The 10,432-nt window shown below is 46.8% G+C and overlaps 1 long non-coding RNA gene across 1 annotated transcript; it reads right to left on the reverse strand.

The window, feature by feature from the left end:
- Positions 1 to 132: 132 nt before the first annotated feature.
- Positions 133 to 6,003, reverse strand: LOC117847748 (uncharacterized). Its single transcript, XR_004638695.2, has 3 exons — positions 1,280 to 6,003; positions 873 to 926; positions 133 to 706 (listed from the first exon to the last, which is right to left on the reverse strand). It is a non-coding gene; the product is annotated as an uncharacterized lncRNA (long non-coding RNA).
- Positions 6,004 to 10,432: the final 4,429 nt, after the last annotated feature.

Below are 10,432 nucleotides of genomic sequence, written 5' to 3' on the forward strand. Positions count from 1 at the left end.
TAGACTTTTCGATCAAATCATTAGGAATTTACCCTTTACTAAATTGAATTAAAGAATTCTGATTATTAGTTTGGAATATTTTAGAGTAACGGCTAGTCTGAGTAAAATGCATCACTAAACTAGTACCAAATTCTCACATGAAGCACTAACTTGCAAATGCTACACGGCACGTCATCAAACTTGCATATTTGTTCAACGGAGTTTTCCAATGTGAGAATCTGGTACTAGTTTACTGATTTAAGTATCTTGCCCTTCACGCCATCCACTTAAGGTATGTTTGTTTGACCTGCAGTTTTTGGAGCTTTCTACAAACTTGTTGCTAGCCTTTTTAATTTTTAGAAAATACGTTTACCTTTTATGGACTTCTACCTTTTCGAAAGTTGCACGAGAGTTTGTTGTTTGTTCAATCTTCTAACTTTTCACGCTAAGAAGCTGCTAGAAAGCTCAAACAAATAAACCCTTTGGTACCGCTGAACATAACTTGAGGAAAGCACATTCAAAAGCAACTCTAGCTCCACAATTCCCTTAAGCTCAATGATAACAAGTAAAGTTTTGTGAGTTTGGGTGAGAGATTGGAGATTGAGTGCATCCGAGTCTTGTTCCCGTCATCTTTTAAGTTTTATAAGCACTTGAGTTACTAGGATGGCACACGCGCTTCGCCGCGTGCGGAGGAAGTCCCACAAACTGTCGAAGACCCACGCTCATCCTGCATCAAATGGAAGTCATAAACATGAACCTCTTCTTCTTTTTTTTTTGGCAAAAACATGGGCCTCTTCAATGGTTTGAGAGATTGATCTCACAGTTTCCATTTCACTTACAGCTTTAACATTATGAGAGGGTAGGATCAACCTAGGTAAAAGGGAAAATTGTACCTGAGGTGGGGATGACAGATATATCTGAAACCTTTCCGACAGAAAAAGATATATCTGAAATGTGGTCAAAGGATAACATACATTTAGTAGGCAAATAAGGTTTTAAGATACCATATTTTTGTTGTGACCAATTTGGTGTGGCAGGGGCTGTAAAACATATTATGGCAAGATAAGAAGTAAAAGTGAACCAGAGGCATGTATCAACCTTACATTAATCCAAGCCCAAAGAGAATTATGATTGCCCAACATCAAAAGCATTATTGTCTAAAGCATTCATCGGACAGCTTACATTATTTTAGCTTCATACAGTAAATGATCATAGAAAAAAATAGTTAGGTGAATATAATGTTTTAATCCCAAATTTCCACTAAACGAAAAGGAGTGAGAGAAAAGAATGAAGAATAAACCTGCTGAAATCATCTAGCAAAATATGACATGCAGGTGGATGAGCATGTTTGAGTTGCTAGGTAAGACTAAGCTGAATAAACATAGCCTTCTTGGTCCAGACACAGAGGTGGCAGGATATGTTCCTGTTTGCAGTAGAATACAAAACAATAGTTCACAGTATGAGATTTAGAAGAAACTTGGATGCATAAAAAGACTTTTGACCATTTGGAAAAGCACAGTGGTTGCTTTGACTATTAATTTGGCGCAAAAAAAAAAACAGAAGTGCGTATCCTCACTAAATTGGCGCCAAAAAAACCAGAAGTGAGTATCCTCACTGAACACTCAAATATGGTGCAACAGGAATAACTGTCGCCTCGTCTATATAAACCAACATGTTTCTCCAGGCTACCAAACCGTATAACCGGACCAGCGATGCCCTCTGTGAAATCAAGCAATTACACAGCACCATCTTGAAATTTGAAGTGAAAATCAAAGAACAATACCAGATGAAAAATCGGCATCCGTGTTATCTTAGTCATTGCTTTTTTATCCCGATGGCATACGCAATAACTAATAACGCTTCGAAGCAATAACATTAATATAGCTATAGACTTTGCAGCAGAGATACCGATAGTTTAGTTCTGCTATCTACACATAACGGCTAATTTAGTAAATTAACCTCATAGATCATATTGGCAGCAGTTATCTTAGATATAGGTAGTTGATTACGATGGCACACGCATTAAACTAATAATGCTTCAAAGCAATGGCATTAAGATAGATATAGACTTTGCAGCAGAGGTATCAATTGTTTAATATATTCTGCTATCTCCATATAAAATGATAATTTATCCATTTATCCTCTAAATCAGATACCAGGGTGCACATTTAAAATTTCCAAAGAAGAATAAAAGTCCACGCCTGCAAATTGAAGTACACGAAGCATATGAAATTAACATGAACTCATATTAAGGCTCGTTTGGTAGGGTTACGGCTGTGGCTGTGACTTCTCCAGTGGAGCAGCTTTTTTAGCTCCGACTTGTGTGGTTGAGAAAATGTTTGGTAAAACGACTTCTTCAAATGGACAGAACAGTGAAATATCCGTAACACCCCTATTTTTTTACTTTTTTTCTCTTCCCTTCTTTTATTTCCCTTTTTCCCTTTTCCCTTCCTATTCTTTTTTCTCTCTCCTTTATTTCCATCTTCCTTATCCATTCACCGGCTTCCTTATCCATTCAGCAGCCCTCCCCGTTCTTTTCTTCGCGGTCCACGCGTCGACCGTTGTCGCACTACCGTGACCGTTGTCGCACTACCGTTGCCCCCCACCTTACCTGCCACCGGCCAGCCCCAACCTCTCGGTGCCACACCACCGTCGCCCCCTACCTTAGCCGTCGTTGGCCAGCCCCAGCCGGCGCACCCCATCCTCCCGCCAGCCCCGTCGGCTGCCCGACTTTCGCGGTCACTGCCGCACAGCTCGCGCCCGTCGGCCGTCGCTGACTGCCTTCACCCCTTACACCCATCGCCGGCCATCTTCACCCTCGCCCCCTGCCGCAGGCCGCCTTTGCCCATCTCCAGCCGCGGTCGGCCGCTTGGTGTTGCCTGCTGCAGCCTCCGCCTGCTCGCAGGCCCTCCACCAAGGGCAAGGATGGGAAACGAGGAAGAGGAGCCATGGGGAGCTGGTTTTTTGGACTCCTCCTTCCTCTTCCGGCTCCTCTCAGCACAAAATGCGGGGTTCCGATGATGAAGCTGTTTCGCATCCTCCCGTTTGGCAGGGCTTCAGGAGAAGCCGGTGGAAAAGCCGCTTAAGAAGCCCTGCCAAAAAGGGCCTAAGGGCCCCTTTGGCACAGCTTCTCCAGGGGCTTCTCCATCAGCTTCTGAATAAGCCGTGCCAAACACTTCTTCTGAAAATAGCTTCACTCCTGAGGCTCCGTCAAAACCCGCTGAGCCATTCGAGGGAGCGGGAGCCAAAAAAAATTGGCTCCCCGCGGCTTCTCCCCATCAGTTGCCATCTTTGTCCACGGGAGATAGAGATGATGGCGGCGCGGGTGAGGTGCTCGAGTGGAGCTAGGCCGGGGCGGAGGGCGACGATGGCGTGGATGAGGCTGACTGACGTGGGGCGGATGGCGACACCGGCATTGACGAGGCTGACCGGCCTAAAACGTATGGTAACGGCGGCGTGGACGAGGCTGCAGGATGGAGGTGCGAGCCGCCTGGGGCGTGAGGTGGAGGAGGCGACGTTGGGGCCGTGGGACGTGAGGCGGTGCTAGGGGCCAGCGGACCGCGGCGCCGGGAGCGAAAGCAGTGGGGGGCTGGTGGAGGGACGAAACTCTGGAGGTGGCGGTGGAGCAGAGACGCTAGCGGCGGAGGCGCTTGGACCGGCGGTGGAGCTGCGGCGGCGCTGTGGATAAGGAGAGAACAGGGGCGAGGAAAGAAAAATAAAAAAAAGAAGGAAAGAGAAATAAAAAAGAAGGGAGAAAAAAGAAATATGGAGAAAAGTGAAAAAAAGTGAAAGAAAATAATGAAGGGCATTGTGGACATTTCACATTTCTATCATTTTAAATAGCACGAAGAAGTCGTTTTGCCAAACGTTTTTCTAACCAATCAAGCCAGAGAAAAAAAATTACTCCGCCAGAGAGAAAAATTACTCTACCAGAGAAGTCACAGCTAGAGCTGTTTCAGCTACGACCAAACGAGCCCCAATGTAATATACAGAGCGTCATCAGATAGAAGGATATGGACCCATATATGAAATTATGCTACATGGATAAAGTGTGCTTTAACAAATGGCTGCACAAGCTAGTGATGATTAAACTCCCCTTTGGGAGGGCTTCTTGGTCTGCTTCTACAGCGGCTTATGCTGAAGCCCTCCCAAATGGGAGAAATCAAAACAGTTTCACCTTGAAAGCTACGGAGAAGCTCTCCAATAGCTTGTCCCGGCTTCTCCATCTCCATTGCAATCATTTCGTGAAATTACCTCTGTTGCTCGATGGGGATGGTGCCACCGGTGAGAATGGTGGCCTGGCAATGAGGATGCTTACCTGTGGGCGTAGCTCGACTTGTGGAGCATGGAGCGGTGGGGGAGCACCAACCTGCTGGCCGGGGCAGACTGCAGCCGCCGCCGCATGCTGGTGAAGGTGGGTAGCAAGATCCGGTGGCACCATGACTGGACGGCGCAAGCCAAAAGGAACAGCAGGAGCGGTGCGGTGATCCGGTGGCAAGGAAGCGGGTCGGTGAGCCGGTGGCAAGAGAGCGGTGCGGCCGGAGCGTGTGGCTCGTGAGGATGGTGAAGAAAAGAACGGTGGGAATGGATAAGGTAGACCGACCAGAAAGGAAGAAACAAGGAGAAAAAAGAAGGAAAAAAAAATAGGGAGAAAAAAAGGAAAAAAAAGAGAAAAGATATAAAAGAAGGAAGTAAGAGAAATTCTTGATATTGTATTGTTGGCTATGTATGTGTAATCCTAAATGCTTATTATTTTGTTAACATGACTATGTAATGAGTACCTAATTATTAGCTTAAATATATTTTATATTATTATTATCTTTTTTCATGCAAATCACATTATCAACGGAGCTAACACATAAAACTATCCGCAACCAATGTAATTCTGTACATTCTAAAAAGCTAAAAAGCTAAAAAGTTGGGAGAAACTATTTTCCTAAATATTTTTCTAATTCTGTATATTCTAAAAAGTTAGGAGAAGCTATTTTACTGAATATTTTTCTATGAGAAAAGTCAGAGCTCTAGGAGAAGCTATTTTACCAAATATTTTTCTACGAGACAAGTCCGAGCTAGAAAAAAAAGCTGCCTAAGCTGAGCTACCGTGCCAAATGGGGGCTCAAGTATGCACGGTGAAATAATTAAGAAAAATATATAAATCAGGGAGAGGGGGCACCACGAGCAAACTCTAGCGCTGGGAACAACATTGGATTGCACGGACATGTAGGCAGGAGGGGGACAGGGAGAACGAAGAGACGGGAGGATAGAAGTGAATGGACCCTGATGTGGCTGGGGTGGAGACGGCAAATTAACCCATCCCTGTGTGATCCTGAGCAATAATTTTGCAGCACGAATGCACGATGTAGATGGAGGAAATTTGTCAGCATCGAATTGACGGAACTTTACCCCATCCGTGGTTGGTCCTCCACTCCAAGACTCGCCTGTTTTCACTTGACGCTCAAGTACGGAGCGGCAACGCTCCTTCCCTCGTCGGAGCCTTCGTGGTTCAGGTTACGTCGTCGCGGTCGCCGATGTTGGCCACGACAGAGGTGGCGGAGGAGGATGCAGTGGAGCTAGATTCAGAGACGGAGCCGTCCATGAAGTCGTCGCCACGTTGGGGCAATTGGAAAGTGGAGGCCATGGCTGCCGTCTTGGACGATTCCGTGGTGAGGGACTGGGAGGAGACGAATTTGACGGTGGGTTGGCCGCGCCACTGTTCACTGCTGGCCGTGCCGCCATCACCGTTGGCGGAGTGCCGGCGCTGACGCGGTGGAGCGGTAGCCGTCGTTGGGGTTGGGGTCGACATGCGGAGGAGGAGGACGGCCGTGGCCCATGAGCTGGAGCAGGGCGATGGGTTGGAAGAAGCCATCGACGGCATCGAAGGTGAGCGGAGGAGGCGAGGCTTTGGTCAGCGCTTGATTTCTTTGCGAGTCAAGGACGACACCCTTGGTCGGCGGCCGTTGTCCACCACGCGGAGGCGTGAAGGAAACGCGACGTCGATCGCAATCCGTGGCGATAGGTGCCGGTCATCTGTTGGCCAACAGTAAGCGGTAACTTTTAACTAAGCGGTAACAGTGAATGAAGCCCTGGGAGGCCAGCGATTCTTACCGCGATGTATCTCTACTTATTTGTCAGGCTGCATCAACATCGTATCACCCGATTTTACAGGCAAAACCAGATGATTATTATATGTGTGTCAGGATCAAGTTTCACACATACGATGATTTCAGTAAATATCAAATACAGTATTAAAGCATAAAGAGAGAGAGAGAGAGAGAGAGTTACATAGATTACGTAATCAGGAATGAGATAAAAATCTCTAGTATAGGCAAGGATCACCAACAACTCCACAGGCAGCTAACTGGGGGACTCGCCTAGAACTCCTCCAAAAACTCCGGTAGTATCCTCAAAGTTCTCTGGATCTGAGCAACAATCTGGTTGTTGTAGATGCAACATATAAAACACAAGTGTGAGCACATGCCATACTCAGCAAGAGAGAAAATATATAACATGCAAGGCTTTATATGGTGGAAGGCTAGGTTAACTGCGATTAGCACTTCTAGTTGGTCAAGTTTTATTCAATAGCTAATTACTAGCAAATGTAAGTTTATACCATCCCACAATTAATATAGAGCATTGATATACCGAAATCATATAACAAATAACACAAGTTGTTTCATCTTCAAGTGAATTAATCATGTGAGAGTCCAGACCGCTCTTGACCGTGAGCACGGCTAATATATCAGCTTCACACTTTGCATATGTTGTACACTTTCACCACAAGTCGTGTAAAAGTTTAGAAGAACTTTGGATCCAACCATGCTGTGCAAAATTAGGCACTTATCACACTACCGACGTGTGATTGTATAGGGACGCTACAAGCCTTTACAAAGATTCCCTAAGTGATAACCCGCTAAGGTTTCCTAATAAGGGGATGAACCTTCCCCCAAGTGGTGCGAACATCCCTTGGCTGGACAAGCCATTGCACAACCTATGAGCCCATCTTGCCCTTTTAGTAAGACTATCACAAACTAGAGTCTCTAATTAATTAGCTAAGATTAGAACCATGTAGTTCTTATGGTTGTACTGTTTTCCTGGGTGGTCGCTCCATGTTCCGATTAACAGATATGGTCTTGTAATTAAATCAACATAGAGGAACATAAAGTGAATAAATAAATTTATCCATGTTGTTTAGTTACCAACCTAGTTGAGCAAAATAAGCATCATCTACCATCAAGTTTAATTAAACAACCTGGCTGCAAGGTATGATCAAAAGAAACTAGGCATCGTCCTCAAGCGATAAATAAATATTGTGAATCAATTACATGTCATTTAGGTGTAAACAGGAATGATCAAGGATACTTGCCTTCCTTGAAACCCTGCTACTGCCTAGAGTCTCCAGTCTTCTACTTGTTCAGATTCCTCGAACTATGCTCCTTCTACACGCGTCACACGAGAACATACAAGCAAATAAATGCATAAATGAGAAAACAGTACACTAATCAATATAAACAGAAGAAAACAAGCTTACAAAACTATTCTACGCGTCGAAACGAACTCGTGGACATAAAGAACGCTAAAAACGGAGCTATAATGCAAAAGATACGCTTAAAACAACCTACAGGGGTCTATTGAGAAAACTAGACTTTCAGGGATCTAACTGCAAGAAACCGAGGGCCTAAACATAATTATACGGATAAACCAAAGGTTTAATGCGCAAAAGAGCAGCTCTGGACTGCGGATGCTATTGTGCTGAAGTCCAGGGTCCTGCGCGAAAGAAAATAGGACTTAATTGGAAGGATTCTTGAACTGCGGTGGACCGCGGAGCAAAATGCGGGAAATGCAGGGGTTCTTATGCAAAAGTGGCATGACTGACTGGTATTCACCCGGTTTGACTCGATCCTGGCCAGATCAGAGCGCTGCGCGGCGGCAGAGCAGGGGCGAACGGTGGTGCTTCGCCTGTGAGCTCGCCGGCGATGCTCGAAAATGAGCTTCTGGTCATGGTTTCGCATGAGGATTTGTGGCGGATCCACCTCGGATTACCTTGATTAAAGCATAGTTGAGTCACTTGACACGCGACACTCATGCCTTAGTCAAGTTAACTCGAAGTGCCGTCAGATTTCATCCGATTAAACCACTTAACAGGACCGAGTTTAGCAAACTCACACGAAGGTGAGTGGTTCCAGAGAATACAACAGGTCCACTGAGTTAAACCAATTTGACCATTTAGTTCAACATCGAAACGAAAAATCAGAGTTTTACAAGGTTCAAAAGCAGTGGAAAGATAAAATAGTGGAAGCTAGCGCCGGGGTCGGATGTCCCTGATGAGGCCGATCAGGACATGAGTGATCCCTTTCCTCGCCGTCCGAGGAGGGATCCCACTCGACCGTCCAACCCGGAGGGAGCTGGGGTGGCCAAGTGCCAACAGGAGCAAACTCAGGAGCGGCGACATCACCTGAAAAGAGAGCCACAAACAAGGCTGAGCTTCTAAGCTCAACAAGACTTAACCGACCGGTGGTAAACTACTCCACCACTTTTAGACATGCAAGGCTCTTTGGCTGAGGGGTTTTGTTTGCCAACAGCGACTACAGTGGGTCCTTGCTTTCAAGTTTTAGCTCAAGTTCTAAGTTCATTAACCAGTCTATGTTGGCGACTTATGCTAAACAACCATAGTTTCCAACAACAAAGCATAGAACAAGCATCGAGTTCATATCACCATCATGTTCCATCTTTACTCAGTGTAGCATAGCGATCAAGCAGTCTCAAACTATGAGAGGCAGACGAATCGATTCGAGTTTCTTAACCATGCATGGCGAACCTAATCTCACGACATCCGCGCACCGCAAGGGTCGCTTCCTGTGTCGGCCGTCCCCATCAATTCCCAGGCGCGTGTCAGGTCCAAACTTCCCTTGGCATGCAATGCTCCACAGTCCCAGTCTCTACCGTACTGTGACCGCACTTGCACCCACATGATGCACTATAGGAACCCCGTTCCAGGGACAGCAGGGGTATAAGCCACGCCCTAGTTCAATCAGGTACTAGGCTTCCCCATCCCATACTAGGTATGAGATTAGTATTTTCAAACACTTGATCACGAACACCAACACTTTTCGACCTTAAGCAACTTCATATAGACAGACAGGGCAATCCACCGACCACCAAAAGAGTTCACCAGGCCCTGCCCCATCCATCGTCCTTATAGTTGTAACCAGAAGGAGAACAACCAACTCCTATAACTCGCGAGTGACAGGACATCACTCGAGTTTTACCGAGTCCTATTAAGCAATGCAACTACTCGGACTCAACAACTAGTGTGCAGATCAAAGGAACTATGTCATGCATCTAAGGTTTCAAACAACTCCTGTAACGTAAATGCACATACAAACAAAGGAAGGCATATGTAAGTTTAGAGGAAATGGGTTCATGCTCCGGGGCTTGCCTTCAAGCGGAGGAGAGGGAAACTGGTCCTCTGAGGGTTCTGCTGCAGCTCCTGCGGTCGACGGCTCAGCTACTGCTCCGTCTTCTGGCATCGGATGCAGTTCGTAGACGCCGTCGGCGAGATTTAGCTCTACACGAATGCAAATGCAGGAGTTAGCACTTAGACGGTTATTTCAACAGCAACACTTGTAAGTTTTAGCCTAGAAACTTGTAGCAAAAGCTACGAAAAAAGTGTGGAGGTTCAAGCGTCAGTGGATAGAGAACAAGACCAAGGGTCGGATTGGAAGAAACTTATGATCTGACCCTTAGACTAGAGGAATAGCTATGCTGGGGGTCCTCAGACTTAACGCAGAGAAGTCCCCAATTTTTACACGTATACCCTCGGGTCAAGGAAAAGGATACAGCCGAGTCCTCGGGCGAGGCGGAAAAGGGTCGGCGAAACAGACAGGGTTGGACGAGACGGAGAAGGGGTCAGGCGAACAGACAGGGTCGGGCGAGACGGAAAAAGGGGTCGGGCGAACATAGAGGGTCGGGCAAGACGGAAAAAGGGGTCGGACGAACAGAGAGGGTCGGGCGAGACGGAAAAGGGGTCGGGCGCGATGGAAGATGGTCGGGTGAGACGGAAAAAGTTTTCGGGCGAACAGACAGGGTTGGGCGAGATGGAAAAGGGGTCGGTCGAACATACAGGGTCGGGCGAGACGGAAAAGGGGTCGGCAGCTTACCTTCGGTTTATAGATGAAGCTTTGGGATCGGGAAGGAGCAGACTTGGGTGGAAGGACTGAAGCACTAAGACTTAGGCAGCGGCGATGTACGGCGGTGCTCCGGCGGCGGCGGTGCTTCTTGTGGACAACAAGCAAGCTCTAGCACAGCGGGGAGGAGCAAGCGGCTGGGTGGATTGGGAAAGGCGGGTGTTGAGCGCAGAGGAGAGTTCCTCAGGAGCTTAGGTGGCAGCGCTCGAGCACGAAACAGAGAAACAAGGCGGTAAGGCAGCGATGGCGAAGGGAACTCCGGTAGGACT

Source organism: Setaria viridis, chromosome 3, assembly GCF_005286985.2.
Source record: "Setaria viridis chromosome 3, Setaria_viridis_v4.0, whole genome shotgun sequence".
NCBI classification, from domain to species: Eukaryota; Viridiplantae; Streptophyta; class Magnoliopsida; order Poales; family Poaceae; genus Setaria; species Setaria viridis.